Genomic DNA, 17,666 nt, shown 5'->3' on the forward strand with positions numbered 1-17,666 from the left:
GTCAGCACAGAAAATTATTTTCTTTAATAAGAAAACAAAAATCTACCTTGTCAATATTCTTGGTGAAATTAAAGAGACAATGTGAGTACTTGATGTAAAGGAATGTTAAGGGAAATACTGATGTGAGTGGGAGCCAAATATTCTTATTTTTTCCCTGCTTCATTATGTTACAGAGATTTTTCAGTGTTTTGCAGTCTTTAATTTTTCTTGTTTTTTTCCCCCTCCTTTTTCCTTTTGCGTTTTATTTTTCTTTCTATCTTTAATCTTCCTCCCCTTCCCTGCCCCCCACTTCTTTCCAAGACAAAGTAAAGGTTTTGTTGATGCCCCTCCTTACTTCTTCCTTGTCCCTAACAGCACAAATTATAATTATACAACAGATAGGGAGAAAACATGGTATGCCACTTCTTGCTGATAGATAAATACACAGAATATAATTTAAACCTTAAAATGCAGAGAAGTGAGGCCTACAGCGATGAGATCTGATGATAACAAAAACCTGTTCAAATTGAAGATATTTAGCAAAACACTGATCTCAGAGTGGTTTTGAGTCAGTACATGAAAAAAATGTTTTCAGATTTTCTTTTACACAGAGTGTAAATAATAACTGAGAAGAGTATCTCAGAAAGAACTGAGATAAGTCTCAGTTCTTCAGGTGTTTGAATTAAAGATTTATGGGCCATCCTTCTCATGTGGTGATTTTCCTTTTTCCTGGGCAAACAGGTTCCGATTTCTCACTCGGTGAGTTTCTTCTGTGACAGGAATGTCCAACAGAGTGATGTACAGGTTATGTTTATGTTTCTCCCCTTTTCTTACTGTTTTTTAAAACTGTCTTCTGAATTGAGCGGAAGACAAGAGCTAGTGTGTGTGGTGAGTGTACAGGCTTGTGATATGCTGTTGTGACTCAGAGACTATTATGGGGAAAGTGAGAGGAAGTGAAGAATGGTGTGAGAGATGCTTGGTATTTTCTCTATATCTTTTTCACACTGTGTGCTTTCTTTTCTTGGCCTCAGAAAGATTGACTACCTCTGTAATATGAACTTTAATCATGGAATATGTTGGTTATCTATTAAACTTTGCTTTCTGGAGTACAGTTCTATCTATACTTTGAAAGTAGTCAATATGTTAATATTCTTTATTGCTCTGAATGTGACTGCTAGGGAAATGAATGTAAAGATGTAGTAGGAGTGAAGACCTATGACTTTATGTGCTTTTACTGTTTCTTTATGAGGCCAAATGAGTCAATACGATTTTTCATTTATCTGCAATATGATCAAAATGGTAATTCATTTAACATAGTGCAAAAGTGATATGGAAATTCCTCTCCCACTTGATGTGTCAGTAATAGTACATGGTTTGCACTAATGTTTTATATAACGTAACATGTAATAACAAACTTGAAATGTCCATTTGCAGACACTATGAAAACCTTGTTCAGGTATTAAAAATTTGTATAATTCCCCACATAATTAAAGCATTATAACTCTTTAAAAGAGTTCAGTAGATTTATTTGGCTTGTTTTTGTTTGTAATCAGTGCCGGTGATAAAAATGTATGTTATAAAATCATTAAATGGTTTAGGCTGGAAATTTCAACCCAATTAGCATAGGCAGGGACACCTTTTACTGCACCAGGTTGTTCAGGGCAACTTTTGAACTTTTTCTGGGATAAGTCAACCACAATTCTCTAGACAACCTGCTGCAGTACCTCACTATGCTCTGAGTAGAGAATGTCTTCCTCTCATCTAGCCTAAGAGCCTCATTTTTAGTTTAAAGCTATACCCCCATTTCCTATCACTGCATGCCCATATAAAATGTCACTCTTTCTTTTTTTATAAGCCCCCTTTATGTACTGGGGGCCTGTCATATAGTGCCCTCCAGAGCCTTCACTTCTCCCAGCCAAACAGCATCAGGTGTCTCACACTCCAATCAACTTCACTGATCCTCCTCTGGACCCACTCCAAGAGGTCCATATCTTCTGCTGAGGTCAAAGAGATAGACACAACACTGTAAGTGGGGTCTCATGAAGACAGAGTCTAGGGGGAGGATTGCCTCCCTCAACTGCTGGTCACTCCTGTTTTGATGCAGCCCAGGATGTGACTGGCTTTCTAGGCTGTGGTCACAAACTGTTAGGTCCTGCCCCGCTTTTCATCCATCACAACTTTTAAGTCCTTCTCCACAAGGCTGCTCTAAGTGAGTTCTCCCAATTGTGCTCATGTTTCGGATTAGCCCAAATCAGGTGTAGAACCTTGCACTGGGTCTTCTTGAACTTCACTAGGTTCTTGTGGGTCCACTCCTTGAGTTTGGCAGGTCCCTCTGGATAGTATGCTGGTCATTTATTAATGTCAACTGCATTTATCAATTTTGTGTCATCTGCAAACTTGCTGAGGCTGCACTTGATCCCACTGGCTGTGTCACTGATGAAGATATTCAAGAGGTCCTGTACCTGAGCCACGAGGGACACCACATGACACCAGCCTCCAGCTGGACATAAAATCACTGCCCACGACTTGCTCCCTGAGTGCATCCAATTCCTCACCCACCAAAATTTCACTCTTCAAATCCATCTCTTTCCGATTTGGACACACAAGTGGCATGTGGGAACATGCCCAAGACCTTGCAGAAGATGAGGTAAATGATGGTCAGTCTTCCTTGGATGACTGTTGTAGTTCCTCCATCACAGGAGACCACCAGGGTGGTCAGGCACAATTTGTCTTTGGTGAGGCTTTTCTGGCTGTCTTGGACCACCACCTTTTATTGAATGTGTCTTGACCTTACCTCCGTGAGGATCTGCTCCATGATCTTCCCAAGCACAGACATGAGGCTCACTAGTCTGCAGATGCCTGTGTCTTTTCTCCCTTTTTTTGAATTAAGGAAAATTCTTCCCTTTTTCCAGTCAGCAGGGACTTCATCTGACCACCATGATTTTTCAAATATGAAGGAGAGCATCTAGGCAATAACATCAGCCAGTTCCCTCAGGACACTGGGGTAAATATCATCAGGACCCATGGACTTGTGGCTATTCCGTTTCATCAAGCAGTCTCAATGCAATTTTATTTCAGACTTTTCAGATATTGTCTGTGTCTTTCATAGTCTGTGTCACAAAAGAGTATGGGAAAGAGAACAAATGACCTCAAGAATTCAAAGGAGTTAGGCTTCTGATGTAAAAGACTTTCTTTTTGTTTTGTTCCTTTACTTAAACGTCAAATTCAGGCAATTCTGACATGATGTTTTATGCATATATTTACATCTATAAACATATACATAAATGCATATATGCCTCTACATAAATACGTATTGCTTAACAGTTCTGTCAATTTAATTTTCAGAGTAAATCTCAGAAGGACATTTGAGAAACAACTGAAGCTAAATCAGTGCAAATTAATATACTGCTTTTCATGTTCTTTAATGATTGTGATGAGGGAAACGTCATTCTAATTGCTGTGGACTTGCATGTGCTGATCAGAAGATCACTGTCTTCTCCCTAACATGTGGAAAAAGCCTATCTAACATCACACATATTTAGCAACATACAAAGGTTAAAATTTAATTTTTTTACTTTCATAGCTTTTATTGTCAGAAAAGAAATGAGCTAGAAAAAATAAAGATGTTTAAAGAAAAATATCAGCGCCTCACTGTACTTCTCTCCATTTGCACTGAGAAAAATCAGCACGTGCTACTGAGGCAGACAAGTAATATATGTATATATGCAAATATACATATAAAATACATATATATATATAGTATAAATTATCATCTATTATATACAATATTACATATATATAATGTATATTTCATTTATTATATGCACATCAAAATGAATCCCTGATGTATTCTTAAGCACGTAAGTTCACTCTCAGATTCTTTTATTTTCAGGTGAAAACAAAAAAATGTAACAACCTTTCCCCTTTCCCGTTCTTCCCAGGAGTGGGACCACAGGTTTTGCTCCTCATGGCAGTGGCAGGGGCAACATAAGGGGCTTATAAGACATGACAGTCTCGGGTACAGAAGAATTACTATTTTATTATGACACAGGATGGTAACAGATAAAAACATGTTCAATCAATGGAAAATGTATTTAATATTAAATACTTGCTTAATGCTTTGTATTAACATCCTGGGCCCTCATCTATGATGCTTAGGCATGATTTTTTCCCTTGAGCTGAATCTCCTATCAATTTAGATGGCTCAGAATCACATTTAAAATGTTTGTTTGCACTCTTGCTGAACTATGCAAGATTCATGCTGCTATAATTTAATGAACTCGAGATCTTAATCACTGACCACTGACCTGTCAGTCAGACAGAAATAGTATTTACTTAACCCACTAACTTTTTACAGTTTTAGAAGAAAGAAATATCCTGGATTTATTTTTAAGCTAGTAGTCTCTGTTGGATTTGGAATCATGTACAGCCATTTTCTACTGCATTAAAAACAGTGATTTGAAATTACATATACAAATTTCACAAAAGATTCCTCTTACAGAGGTAAAAAACCAAAATCCAAACTGCTTTTCTCATTAAAAAAAAAACAACCAACCACATAACAACAGCAGCAAAAACAAAAACAAAAAAAACAACAACAACAAAAAAACCACAAAAAACCCCAAAGACCCCCCAGAAAAACCAAAAAAAGAGAGAAAATAAACCCTCTAAACATCTAAATCTAAAAATTCCCACTCTAGTAATCAAAATGCTGATTTTAGCATGGAAGTGAGTAATTTTTTGCTGAAGAACTGGGCACACTAGTGCTCTGCCAGACATGCCAGAACTGTCACTAAGAAACAGATATTTGCATTTAGAGATAGTGATGTCACCTAGTTAATTCAAAAATCACTGCCCCCCCCCCCCAAGAAACCTTAAATGAAAATGCAGTGTTTCTCAGAAATTACAAATCTGCAAGTACATTTTTGCATCTTGTATTTTTAGACCAGTTTGTTGCTTAGCTTTCTTGACAGATTTCCTACAGAAATTTCTACTTAATGCAAGTTCTACAATAAATCCTCACTAAGTTCTTACATTTTATTGACGCTCTTAAGTTATTTCTATTCTAAAGCTAGGAAAACATAGTTTTATCTGCGTATGACAGTGTGATGCAATGAAGAGTCATATGAATTCAAAGCACTATATGTTTTTTTCATTTTTCCTTTAAACAAGTAAGTTTCTTCCTCTCTAGACTGATGCCATAATGATGAAATTTAAGTGGAATGCAAAGATATATGGTTTAATAATTATGTATGATTTAATATAGCCTACTTACTAAACAAATATGACAGGGTGATTGCTGTCATGGATAACATTATGACTGGTTTTTTTTGACTATGAGAGCACTTTGCATCATTATGGCCTTTTAGTGACTTCAAAACTTATCTTTACTGTTTTGATATACCCCGTTTTTGGTGTGTGCAAAGTACACACTTTGCACACACCAAAGCTGTCTTAAAGGTAAAGCTACCCCATGACATCTACACACAGATACAACACTTTCAGAACATGATTTACAATGAAAAGGACTCTCTTGGGAAAATACATAGAAAGGACAGAAAGACTAAAAAAAATTGCTGCATCTTCTATTTGTGTTTATTGCTGGTTTTCCCTTGACTTACATAAAAGGGTATTTTTACAACTAAAATAATTAGCACATATATAAGTACTATAATACATAATACAGACTCTGCTTATGGCATTCTGCCATATTGTGACTTTTATCTTTCTCATACTTGTGCTCCTTACTCCCTCTCCATTTTTACAGACATTCAGAGAGTCATTGTGCAGCTTTGTAGCTCCCATCACCACAGCAGCTGAATGAGCACCCTCATACAGTACACAGAATACCACAGATTACATCTAAAGAGAGACTTAAATTTTGCAACACCTTAATTCCAGAATTCAGTGTACCTCAACAGATTACTTGGAAAGTTTAAGTAGCACTTAAAAATCAACAAGCACGTTACAACTGATCACAAAACGACTCTGTGAAAGCAGACAGCTATACAGCTGCAGCCAGGTAAGTGAACAGCATGCCTTGGAGTATGAGACTTTTATTTGGTTCTTAAGTTCTAAACCCTAAGTAGTCAAGGACTGGCTGTTCAGTCTTCCTGTTTCATCAAGTCTTCTGTTTTCTATTATCCCTTCAGTAAGGTTTGAATACTAAAGGTTTTCTGTCTGTCATTTTGTCAACATGGCAGAAACATGTTACTTCTTTTCACAAGCAAATGAATCTTGGCTTATGCTCTGCAGAGAAAAACCTGTTTCAAGAGTAAGAGTATAGAATCAGGCTTTGTCAAAGGCATGATGGAAATTTCTATTCTGTAGATTACGTTTTTTTGCAATCAAGTTCTAGAAAAATATTGGCTGCATAAAGCTTATAATAAACTACAGTACAGAGATATTTTGTGAAAAGTAAATGGCTGAACTCTATTTGGGAGCTGAAAAGCCCTTTTAATTTTTTTTTCTGATCTTACAGTCATCTTTGGATAGGAAACTTTATGACTCCATCTAAGTTTAATTATATTCTTTTGGGAGACACCTCCTTCGCTGGAAAAGTTGTCATACAGCAAAACACAAAAAAATCAGACTGAAGATTATTTCCTTCAGCCAAGAGTAAACATCCAAACTAGCATTTCGCACCTAGATTATCAGATCCCATTAGCAATATTTAAGAGTAAATTTTCTATAGATAAAATTAAAGTGCTCTGGAGTAGTGGCTCCTAAAATAAACTTCCTTATGCCATTGAACTAATTTCTTTGGTATTAGAGTTATGATCAATATGCCAGAACATTCTATCACAGAATGTACAGAAATAACACTGTGAAATTTGTATTATTAATTTCCATGTACTAGAGTTTCCTCAAACTCATTATATTTTAGAAGTATTTGCAACCAGATGGTGAGAGTCTTTAAAATCAGTACTACATATGTATGTATTTGGTAATGAACTTATTAAGTTACGTTATTAACAGAGTTAAAGATTATTTCTTCATTAAATCATTTCAGTATATGTGTATATTTCTAACTTACTACATTTATTAAAAAAAAAAATCTGAATGATCTTTGTGTGTACACCATTTTTAATCTCTGTGTACTGACATTTCAAGCCAGCTCAGAGAACCAAGGAGCAGAAGAATTGTGACATTTCATTTTGGCTGGAGATCTGTCCTTGTAAATTAGCTCACACCTCCACGCAATGAAGAATCTATCGAAGTCCGTAAATGAAAGCGCTGATCCCCGGTAGAGCCTTCAACAAACCAGTGCCTTTACACACAAGTCCTCTACATTTGTCCTTGACATATATGACCATTATCACATACAATTCTAGACTTAGCTGTTACAGCGTAAGTTGTTTACTCAACACATTGATGCCTGTGTAAATCTCTATACAAAACATACACACAATAGCAAAGTATCTTGTAAAGATTTGTTATATGTATTCCTTCAGAAACAGTTCTCAAATGTATAGTTTTTTTCTATTTCCAGACTGAATGTTTCTCAAAATTCTAAAACAGATGGTGCCTAGCTGATGCTGCTTCTGTGGAGTATTTCAGGATGCAAATAAGTTACTAATTTTTTTCTCTCTGAAGTAGCTGTGATGATTTTTGTAGCCTAAGATCCTTGTCCTCTTGAATATTTGAACAAGCCATCCAAATACTCCATTAAAAAATAGCTGACTTGCAGTTTTTTATCTACATCTATGCTATAGAAAATAAACTGAAGCAAGGAGAAGGAAGAATAATAAGTAAAGCACAAGCAGAAAAAAATTGATACACTGAATCAATAATAACTTTTCTCCTTGTATTTAAAAAGTATTATTGTCATGCATCTGCTTACCACGCTAATGTTCATCACTCTTTATATTACTGTATACAAAAGCACTGAATCTTTGTAGAAGGATCAAGTGTAAATCAACAGTGGCCTAGAAGCTGCCTGTGTTTCAGTTGAATACAGGGATAGGAATATCTGTTATGTACCTGAAATTGCGCATAAAAATGCAGTGGCATCTAAGGAGCCAACACTGTATTTCCTATTTTTTCAGTAATTAACACAAAACTCTACATGCATTAGCAATAAATCATCCACCTGGTGTGTATATTTCATCAAGCAAAGCAATCATCGTATCTTAAATGAAACCAGCTGCTGATGGGTATAAGAATTCTTCCAAGCATAAGAGTAGGAAGGGAGAAATTGTCTGCAATTTAAATAAGGTTTGAAATGGCAGATTCTCGTAGATCGTATCTTTTTTGCTGTATGTATGAAAGTCTGATCTTATTATTCAAGGACATGTTTGATAACCCAAATTTTCAGTGTTGCTAATAAGGACCAGAATATATAACCACATCAGGAGGATGATTTAAAATGCTGTCACAGTGATATATGAAGAAAACATGCTTTGGAAAGAGGTTTCTTTCTCATCAATTTCCTGCAGATAAAAACCTTGATTTCAATCAGTACTTATACAAAAGTCTGATTTTAATCAGGTGATATTCATATAAACACTACAATTTTTTTCTATTATCTGTACTTATATCTTCATTGCGTAAAGCAGAAGTCTTATGGGACTGTAGTTCTAACAAGAAAGGACCAAGAAAGACTTCAGTGTGCAGCCCTCATTATTAAACATTTTAACAAGATTATCAAGGCAAAGAATAAATGAATATATAAAAGATGCGGGGAGAGGGGTGACAAATTTAGGGACAAATAAGACGTCACCAAAGAAAGTGCAAAGTCCTTTAAGCAGCAAATTCTGAGCTATTTTAAGGCACTTTTTAAAAAAGTGATTCAGCATGTTTTTTCTGTAACTCCATCTGCTTTATGGGTATCAGAAAGTCACTAAGTTTTATCCTTTCCAGTTCAGGAGACTGGCACGTACTCATGCAGAAGTCTGATTTACTCTTTTGGGGGAATCCAGGAAGGTTATGGTATGCAGGTTGCAATGCACTGAATCTAAATGGACAAATAATTCTTGATTGACTGTTTCTCATGTTTGCTCTTGCTGCCCACCTGAGTGAGGTTCAGTGTTAACTCAGCTGGGTAACAGATTGCTCTGGAGTAGCAAGCAATATAATGCTGTCAGACATTAGGTACTGGACCCAAGTGTCAGGTCTTACAAGCTCTGTAAAATGGTGCTTCCTGGACCTGAGTGAATATCTTCTTATGCCTTGCAAACTTATCAGGCTTATAAGGTCTCAATGATGCTGAATGTTTGCAGCATGCTCCACCAGAATCTTTGAGACAGACCACAGGTATTGTTGAGATAAGTTTTAATGGTTTTTTTTGTATCCACAGATCATCACGAATATACCAACTCAAATTTTGAACCCAAACATTATTGTCGGCAAACTACAGCTATAATTTACACTACTCCTGGTATGCTGCTACTGTAACTAAACTGTAAACAATACTGTAAACAATAACATGTATAAAGGATAGAAAAAGATCTATTGTTCTGATTTATTCTGTTCAAATAAAGAAATACTGTTTTCCTGTGTGAATATAAAGTGGGAATGGATGCTAAGAATCAGACCAACTATTATTCTAACCTAATCCCTCATATGTAACACTTCTTTCATTGTCTAGCATAGTTTATCCACCATGTCAGTTTTTATGACACTATGTTCTTCCTTCCATTTGAAGAAAAATTAATCAGTCTGGCTAAAAATTACATTCTTTTTCTCCTCCACTGTTTCCTCCACACAGAAATAATTAAAAAGATTACTCTGTCCTCAAGCCTCCCTGTCTCACTCCTGTGTTAAGTGCTTATGGCCTGTTCTGAGTGGTTATGTCAAAATTTTCAATTGTTCTGGGAAAAAAGTGATACAAACTGAATCAACCTAACCAGGCTTATAATATGGTTATTTCATTTTCAACTTGCAAAACTGTCTGTTCTATCCATTAAGTGAGACAGACTGACTTACTGATAGTGTAGAGTGTATAATGTGCCATTATTATGAAAATGTAGACTTCTAAGACTCTGGCCTACAAGCCTGAAACAAAATGCAAATATTTTCACCTGAAAACACACCAGAATTTTTGAAGAACTATATTCAAGATGGGAAAATTTCAGCTAAGTATGTATTTGCAATTTTATTTATTTTCAAAATGAAATGGTCATAAACTAATAGCAATTAAAATAAAATCTGAAATCCTTGATATACCCATTGTATGTATATTCTAATGAAAATTGTGATAAAATCCCTTTGCCACAGGTAGGTATGTAATGTAATGTCTAAAAGTGAAGGCCGAACAGAAGTCCTGTCACTAATACATCCAAGAGTGATTGGATTGCCATTTACAAACACATAAAGAAGTAGTTAGAAGAATTTCAGAAAAAATTAGACCAATTCAGCTGTTTTGTAAATCCAGATAGGCGTACCTTCTAAAAATCCAACTCTTCTTTCCCCAGGTATGTAATTAGCTTAAAAAGACTAAGCTTAGAAGCCTGAGCTAATTTCCTAGTCTACTTTGAAATAGTTTGATTTTTTGATATGGGAGGCAATGAAGGAGGCTTCATTGCTTTAGTTTAGACAAGTGAAACTTCCTTAGTCTTAACTAGGGCTGTACTGATGGCAAAATGGGATGGCATTCTGGAGAATATACATTTTTTTTTAGTGATGTGTTCTTCCATCAAAGAGCACAAACCTCAGTGTCTAAGAGTGTAATAGCCTCACTAAAATTAACCTTAGGTATTTCTGTAACTGCCCTTAAGTGAAGTTTAAACCTTGACTTTTATACACTGCATGCAGCCCCATATGCTGCTTTTATTTATTGTGATTTGGTTTTGATTGTAACTGGTTATGAAACTGAGGTCATCACAGCTGAGCAGTGACTATTAAAACTATTTCATCTAATGGCACAGATAATTTGGGACCACACAAGAGGTATTTTCCTCTTTGGTGATCATTGTTTATAGGTTTTTCAATCAACCTTGCTATTTATTTGATGACATATTACTAATGTGTCTAACTTTGAATGTAATTCACTGAAGTTCCTGTTAGAAATTCCTCTCTAATCTTGACCAACAAAATAACTTTGAGCCATCTGCAATTTTTTACCTCATTGCTAATTCCTTCTCCAGGGTATTAATAAAAATAATGAACAGTGGATATAACACAGAATCCCAGACACTCTGCTGTTAATCTTTCGTAGGTGGCAGCAAATTATTTTTTGATAAAAATAGGTAATTTATTATTTGTTTCCTGACAAATGGAAACATTTGGTATGTTTCCCCTGATTCTTACCTTGACTTACATTTTCATTTTATTTTTTCCCCTTTTTATGTAGATACAGGAGAGATTATATAACTGCTTGGTGGATACCTGCCTACCAGCCAAGGTCAATCTACCCCACAAGGGTAAATAAATTGTATTAATCTCTTGAATTAATTCCTTTGGAAAACATTTATAAAGATCTAATAAACTTGTAAAATGCAAAATACGTGAACATGGCTATTTAGATACAGAAATGTGTCTAAGTGGAAGACTCACAAACTCATTCAGTTTGCATACCATGGCTAATGCTAGGGCATGTACTGACTGCTTATCAACTTCTATGAATTGAAAGCAAACAACTTTAGTGGAAGAATGTATTTGGCTGGCATAGATAAAGATACAGAAAAAATATCTTCAGTATGAGCTCTGAGACACTTATATGTGGGTCTTGAAATACTTCTTCAAGTGATCTATTAAAGATTTTTTTCAAAGACAACAATGCAAAATCCTGTGAAGTATTTCTTTAACCTGTTATAGTTCTTTATGTGGAAACATAAATAGAAAATTGGTTATAGCAGCAATCCTGTTGTTGAAAAGACAGGACACATTGGAACAAGGTCCAAACATACATTAATGGAGAGAAGAAAATTACAAGAAGTGTTTTTTTTATCTTGTAAACCTAAAAATAAGTGGAGGATCACTGAAGAATATTCTAATGCAAAATTTCACTGGCATGGTTATTATTAAGAAGTAGGAAGGGAAGGAAATGACAAGTTCCACAACATGCCAATTTAGCCAGTTCCTAAATTGGTCTAATTTATGTAGGTGTAGCAGATATTTAGATCACCATAAAAAGGATTAAATAGCATTCCTAGTAGTTCACCATCTCAGCACTGGAGATGAGCACAATTTACATTTTGGGTTCGCTGTGTGACAGATTTCAAAGCATCGTACCGTGGCAGCAGGTATGTTGGACTAAGGGATCAAAAACCTAAGAAACAGGAGACTGAATGTATCCTTGTAAATAAGAGTTCAGTATCAAAAATATTCTGACTTTTAGAATATTTTTTTTATTTACATTTTTGCAAAGCAGCATACCTACAAAATTAACTTTAAGGTAACAGTTGTGTTTGATCATGAAGATCTTTGATTTAATGTAGAGACATGAATGTATGTGTTTGCCTAAACTATTATCCTCTTCACTGTAGATGGAAAATATAAGTCTCTTTGTAGTGAAAGACAGTTTACTTTTTGTAATAAACAACAGTAACAGCATAGGTCAACATGAAATGTACTTAGTAGTCCAGCAAATATCAGCAAAAATAAAATATAGTGAAGGTGGAATTTGTAACAGGCGAGCCAATAAAGCTTATACAACAAATAGAAGTTTCTTTTCCCTTTCAGTGATGTAATTCTAATATAACTTGAGTGTTTCAGCAGAGTTTTAGAGGTTTATCAAAGTTTGTTATTTTGCACAGATTTCCTTGAAATAATTTTATGGGTAGAAAGGACATCAAAGAGGATACTCCTTGCGCATTTGATATGCCTAATTCAAGTTATTTTTAGCAAGAAGAGTAAACTGACATTGTCAAGACCTTTGAGTTTAATATCTGATTTTTAATGCTTCCCAGACTTTTACAATAAAGAAGAAAGATTGCACAGCTGGGTACTGACTTTTTTTCTGATGAAACATTACATTTCTGCCTTTGGGTTGAAAGTAAAAGGCTCTTTATTTGCACAAGGGACTGGATTTCCTTCACTTTTCCTTAGTTATGAAGCACAAAGACAACCATAGAAAAAGAATTATTTTTAAAAGAAACCTGCAATGTCCTGTGTTTAGCTAGCTAGTTAAACTGCCAGACATAAAGTTAGGTTTTCTGCAGACTACAACTGAAAATATGAATATTAAGATCAAACTGTATTATGTACTTGAAAAACTGATCCAAAAACTATCTCTAAAATTCCTCATTTTCTAAAAATTTAGCCAGACTGACCAGATGCTGATCTGAAGATTCACATAGGGAGTTTTACAGTGAAAGGTTTACTAGGAAAAAAAAATATTTTAACACAACACAGTGAAACGGCCTTGATAGAGTCTCCTTTTCTTACAGGTACTGTGAAGTTTATTAATTTACAAATTATTTTTATAATTTTGGATATTGTGAGAGACTGAAGTATATCTTTAGGTATGACACACTTTCACCCATACTTCCTTCTGTATACTACTTCAATAGCAAGAGTATCATCCTAAGACCAGGGATTTTAGGCCTCTATAATATAAAACAAATGAACAATGTGTAGATCTCAGCACATCTGTCAGATTACCACAGCTGCCTGAAGTAAGGTACACAATATAATAGAGTAATTCTTTCTTGCTCTCATGTACTTGAATTGTCTCAGAAAGATGTCACCTGATGGACATAAAAAGCCTGGATGTGAAATACGTGGCTTTCTGTGTGAGCTGCAGACTTTGCCCCTGACGAGCTCCATGAAGGCTGCTTTTATCAGTCCCTGCCAGTCACACACACCTGTACAGGTATCATTCAAAACGGTCATTTTTTTTCTCCTGAACAGAAGACTTATCAACAACAAGATTTTGAGTGACATTTAAATCCAGGCTAGGAGGAAACTACTTGAAAAGTACAGCAAAATGTTCTATCCCTCCCTGTACTTTAAAAATTAAAGCAATTCTGCATGTACAAACTATATGTTTGATACTATTTAAGACTTCTATCAAAGTAGATGTGATGTCCTCTGGATTTCACATTGTATCAATTATACTTCTGTGTAGTACGTTTTTTGATGAAAGAAGCAACATTCTTTTCTAGGAAGTTCAGTTTTTTCAGTTATCCAACTGTTTTTTCTAATTTCTAAAACATCATTTTTTATAGAAAATTCAATAAAATACTTTCCAAAATATTGAGATTATTGCAACTTGCCAAAGAGCAAAATTTTAACTATGAAGTAAAATCATAACAAATTAAGTTCAGTAGAATCTAGCTCTATCTTTAGGTCCTTAGCAGTTTGCATTCTATTCTGAGAGCACTTTTTTATGGTGTAGTTTATTGAGTTTCATGTTAATGATATGGTAATCAAATGCTAATGTGGAACAGTTCTAAACCAATTCAACAATATGAAATTGATGATTATTGCCACAAAAGCCTTTTTGCTTATGTAAGTATTCCGTTTAAATACATAATAAGGTTTTTATTTAAGTTAGGAGGCAAGATATTTAAAATTAAATGGAAGATGATTTCTAATTGCCTTGAAGTAAATGCAAAACCATGATTTCTGTGTTTTAACTATGTTATTATATAGTCGAAACACAAAATATATTATTGCCAAGTTCCTTTATACATCTCAAACTCAATCATCATTATCAGCCACACTCACAACGCACACATTACAAGTACTATAAAGTGAATCTAAAGTGATAAAATTGCTACTACCTTTTCTATTTGAAAAGCATAGATGTTCTTGAAGGTATTAATGAGGAAAAAGTCCTCTTGGAAGCTGGTATCTTTTACCTTGAAATTACCCAAATACATTAGAATATTGAAGATTATGACCAGCATTGAAGTAAATGAAGGCCTAACGACTTCTTTAAACCTGCTGTGTAGCACGATGATAAAAGGATCTGCTAGTATAATGAGAGCAAACTCGAAAAATTGGTTGTATAGCTTTATTTTAATGACTGCTAACTGACTGATGACAACTTAATATCAAATATGCTTATAAATCGGTCAGGAACACTAATTATACAGTAATAATTATGCAGCACACTTCCTTAATTATGCCATTCTGTCCAGCATTAGTACTTTTTGCTGTCATCTTGTAATTATATTTTTAGCTTTTTTAATGTTTCCAGATATTGCAAATATCTTTGTGGTTTCACCCCAGCTGGCAGCTGAGCCTCATGGAGCTGCTCGCTCACCCCTCCCAGCAGGGCATGGAAGAGACTCAGAAGGAAAACTGGGAGAAAACTTTTGGGTTGAGACAACAACAGTTTAACAAGCAAAGCAAAAGCTACACACCCAAGGAAAGCAAGCCACAGAATCTGTTCTCCACTTCCCGTGGTCAGGCATCTCCAGGACAGCCAGGTTCCATCATGCATAAGGGTGACTTGAAAAATCGAATGCCGTCACTTTGAATGTCCTCCCCACCCTCCTTCTTCAGTCCAGCTTTTACTGCTGAGCATGGTGTTGTATGACATGAGATATCTCTCTTATCAGCTTAAAAATATAAGTAGTTTCTTTAGAAAGTTTCTTACAAGAGATCAGAAGCCTATTGCATTTTAGATATCTAATAGAGAACGAAAAAAACCAAGCCTGAGACTGAAAGTATGTCATCAGAAATTGCAATGTTCTGTTGAAACTTACTGTTTCTTGAACAAGATGACATAGTGTTGTAGGTGTCCACCAAAACCACTCTACCATTGCACACTCCTTAGCAGGAGAGGGAAACAAAATGTAACAAAGGACTCGTGGGATGAGATAAGGACAAAGAAAGATTGCACATCAGTTACAACCACAACCGACTCAACTCGGAGAAAATTAGTTTAGTTTATGCCCAGTCAGATCAGAGTAGTGTAATGATGACTGAAACTAAATACTAAAATATGTGAACATATGTCCCCCATTCATCCCTTTCTGGACCTTCTGAAGTTTCTCTTCAGATTTCCTTCACTCCCACTTTACCTACCCTGCAAGGTCACAAGTACAGCCAGGAGCCTGGTCCATTGTGGTCATTCCAAGGGGTTCACAGCCTCCTTTGGGCACCCACCTGCTCTAGGGTGGTTGTCCACAGGCTCCAAGTGGATGTCTGCATTCCTGTGACCTCTGTGATTGCAGGGGCACAGCTGCCTCACCATGAGCTGCACCATGGACTGCAGGGGAATCTCAGCTCCAGTACCTGAGCACCTCATGCTCTCCTTCTACACTGATTTGGATGTCACAGCTGCGTCTCCCACATATTATCACTCCTCTTCTCTCTGGCTGTTGCTGTTCAGCAGGTTTCCTTCCCCTGATTAACTGTGTTAGCTCGTCATGACTGCAGGAGGGCTCAGCCTTGGCCAGTGGTAAGCCCGTCTTGGAACCAGCTGCCATCAGACATAGGGGAAACTTCCAGCAGCTTCTCACAGATTGGCACAGCGCCAGAGCCAGCTAGCCCTCAGCTCCACATCGGGAATGGGACACACCTCGGGAGCAGGATGAGCCAACGTGCGGCTTAGAGCAAAGCTCTATGGCACTTCAGGCTAGTCAGGCACAGTTTGGAGGCAAGAATGAGAGGAGAGCTTCGTATGGTTTCCAAAGACATCCTTAACCCCCACAGCATCCAGGGACTAAATACAAAAGTTGCAGGCTGTGCAACATCTTATATATGGGGGAGGAGTAAGGGAGGATACAAATCATAAACCAATAGGGAAGACTTAGGGGAGGAGTTTAAGGTGGCACTTCAAAGCATAAACCAATGGGAAAGCTTGGGGGGCAGGAACAGTTAAACTAATCCAATGAGGTATCAAATACAATATGATTGACAGGGAGGATTCTAGAACAAAGGGTAGGTACTAAGTAAAACTGACAGGGAAGGATTTGGATGAAGGGGTAGGGTTACAATGACTGACAGGGAAGACACTGGAAAAAGGGGTTGGGATGCAATGATTGATGGCAGTAGGGAGGAGGGTACAACTTGGATCAAACCAACATCAAAGGGGAAAACAGAACAAACCACTTGTACAATGAACTTTAAACTTATTAAACAAAAACACACCACCACAACAGATGCAGTCCCTGCCACTACCAAAACCTTGCCATGAAAGCCCAAGTCACATAGTTAAAAGTTTCTGTGTTAGCCATGTAAATATTTTTGATCTGTGATCATATCAGTAATAGTTTTGTTTTGATTTATGATGTATTTTGATATATTTCAACACATATCCATAATCTAACATTCTAGGGATTTATCCTTAACTGGCTAGGCTAAAATCTAGAGTAATTTTTACTAATATTTCTGTTGTGTTGCCTTGAGAAACTTCTAAAAATTATGTCCCAAATTAGGTTTATGCCAAAGAGAAGAGTTAAATTTGATTTAAATTTGCATTTTCTTGCAGGCCATATGCTGATTTAATCTACTGCGCTGCAATCAAACTAAGGATCAAAGATAAAATACAATGTTCATTGACAGAAAAAGGGGATCAATTTTTTTCAAACTACCATTTGGAAATCTTTAAATGGAAAAATTACTGTGTGCTATTTTAATTTCAGTTTTCTTTAATCCTTATGACCCTCTCTAGTCTCTATATACTAGACAAGTATGTATACTCCATGCCACATATTTAAGAGACATATGGGAAACACATTTTGCAGGGAAAGTCTGAGCAAAGAAGGGAAAGGTTTTCCTTAAAGGAAAGATGAAGGAAAAGGATAAAAGCAACTCATGTTAGCACCTTGTTTTGTTTCTGTTCTTTT

The 17,666-nt window shown here is 36.0% G+C and overlaps 1 long non-coding RNA gene across 1 annotated transcript; it reads right to left on the reverse strand.

Moving 5' to 3' along the window:
- Window positions 1-225: 225 nt before the first annotated feature.
- On the reverse strand, window positions 226-16,693 carry LOC147648223 (uncharacterized). Its single transcript, XR_015280946.1, has 2 exons — window positions 15,901-16,693; window positions 226-3,089 (listed from the first exon to the last, which is right to left on the reverse strand). It is a non-coding gene; the product is annotated as an uncharacterized LOC147648223 (long non-coding RNA).
- Between the last annotated feature and the right edge of the window lie 973 nt (window positions 16,694-17,666).

The sequence above is a fragment of the Cyanistes caeruleus genome, chromosome Z (genome assembly GCF_971803275.1).
Source record: "Cyanistes caeruleus chromosome Z, bCyaCae1.hap1.1, whole genome shotgun sequence".
In the NCBI taxonomy this organism is placed as follows: Eukaryota; Metazoa; Chordata; class Aves; order Passeriformes; family Paridae; genus Cyanistes; species Cyanistes caeruleus.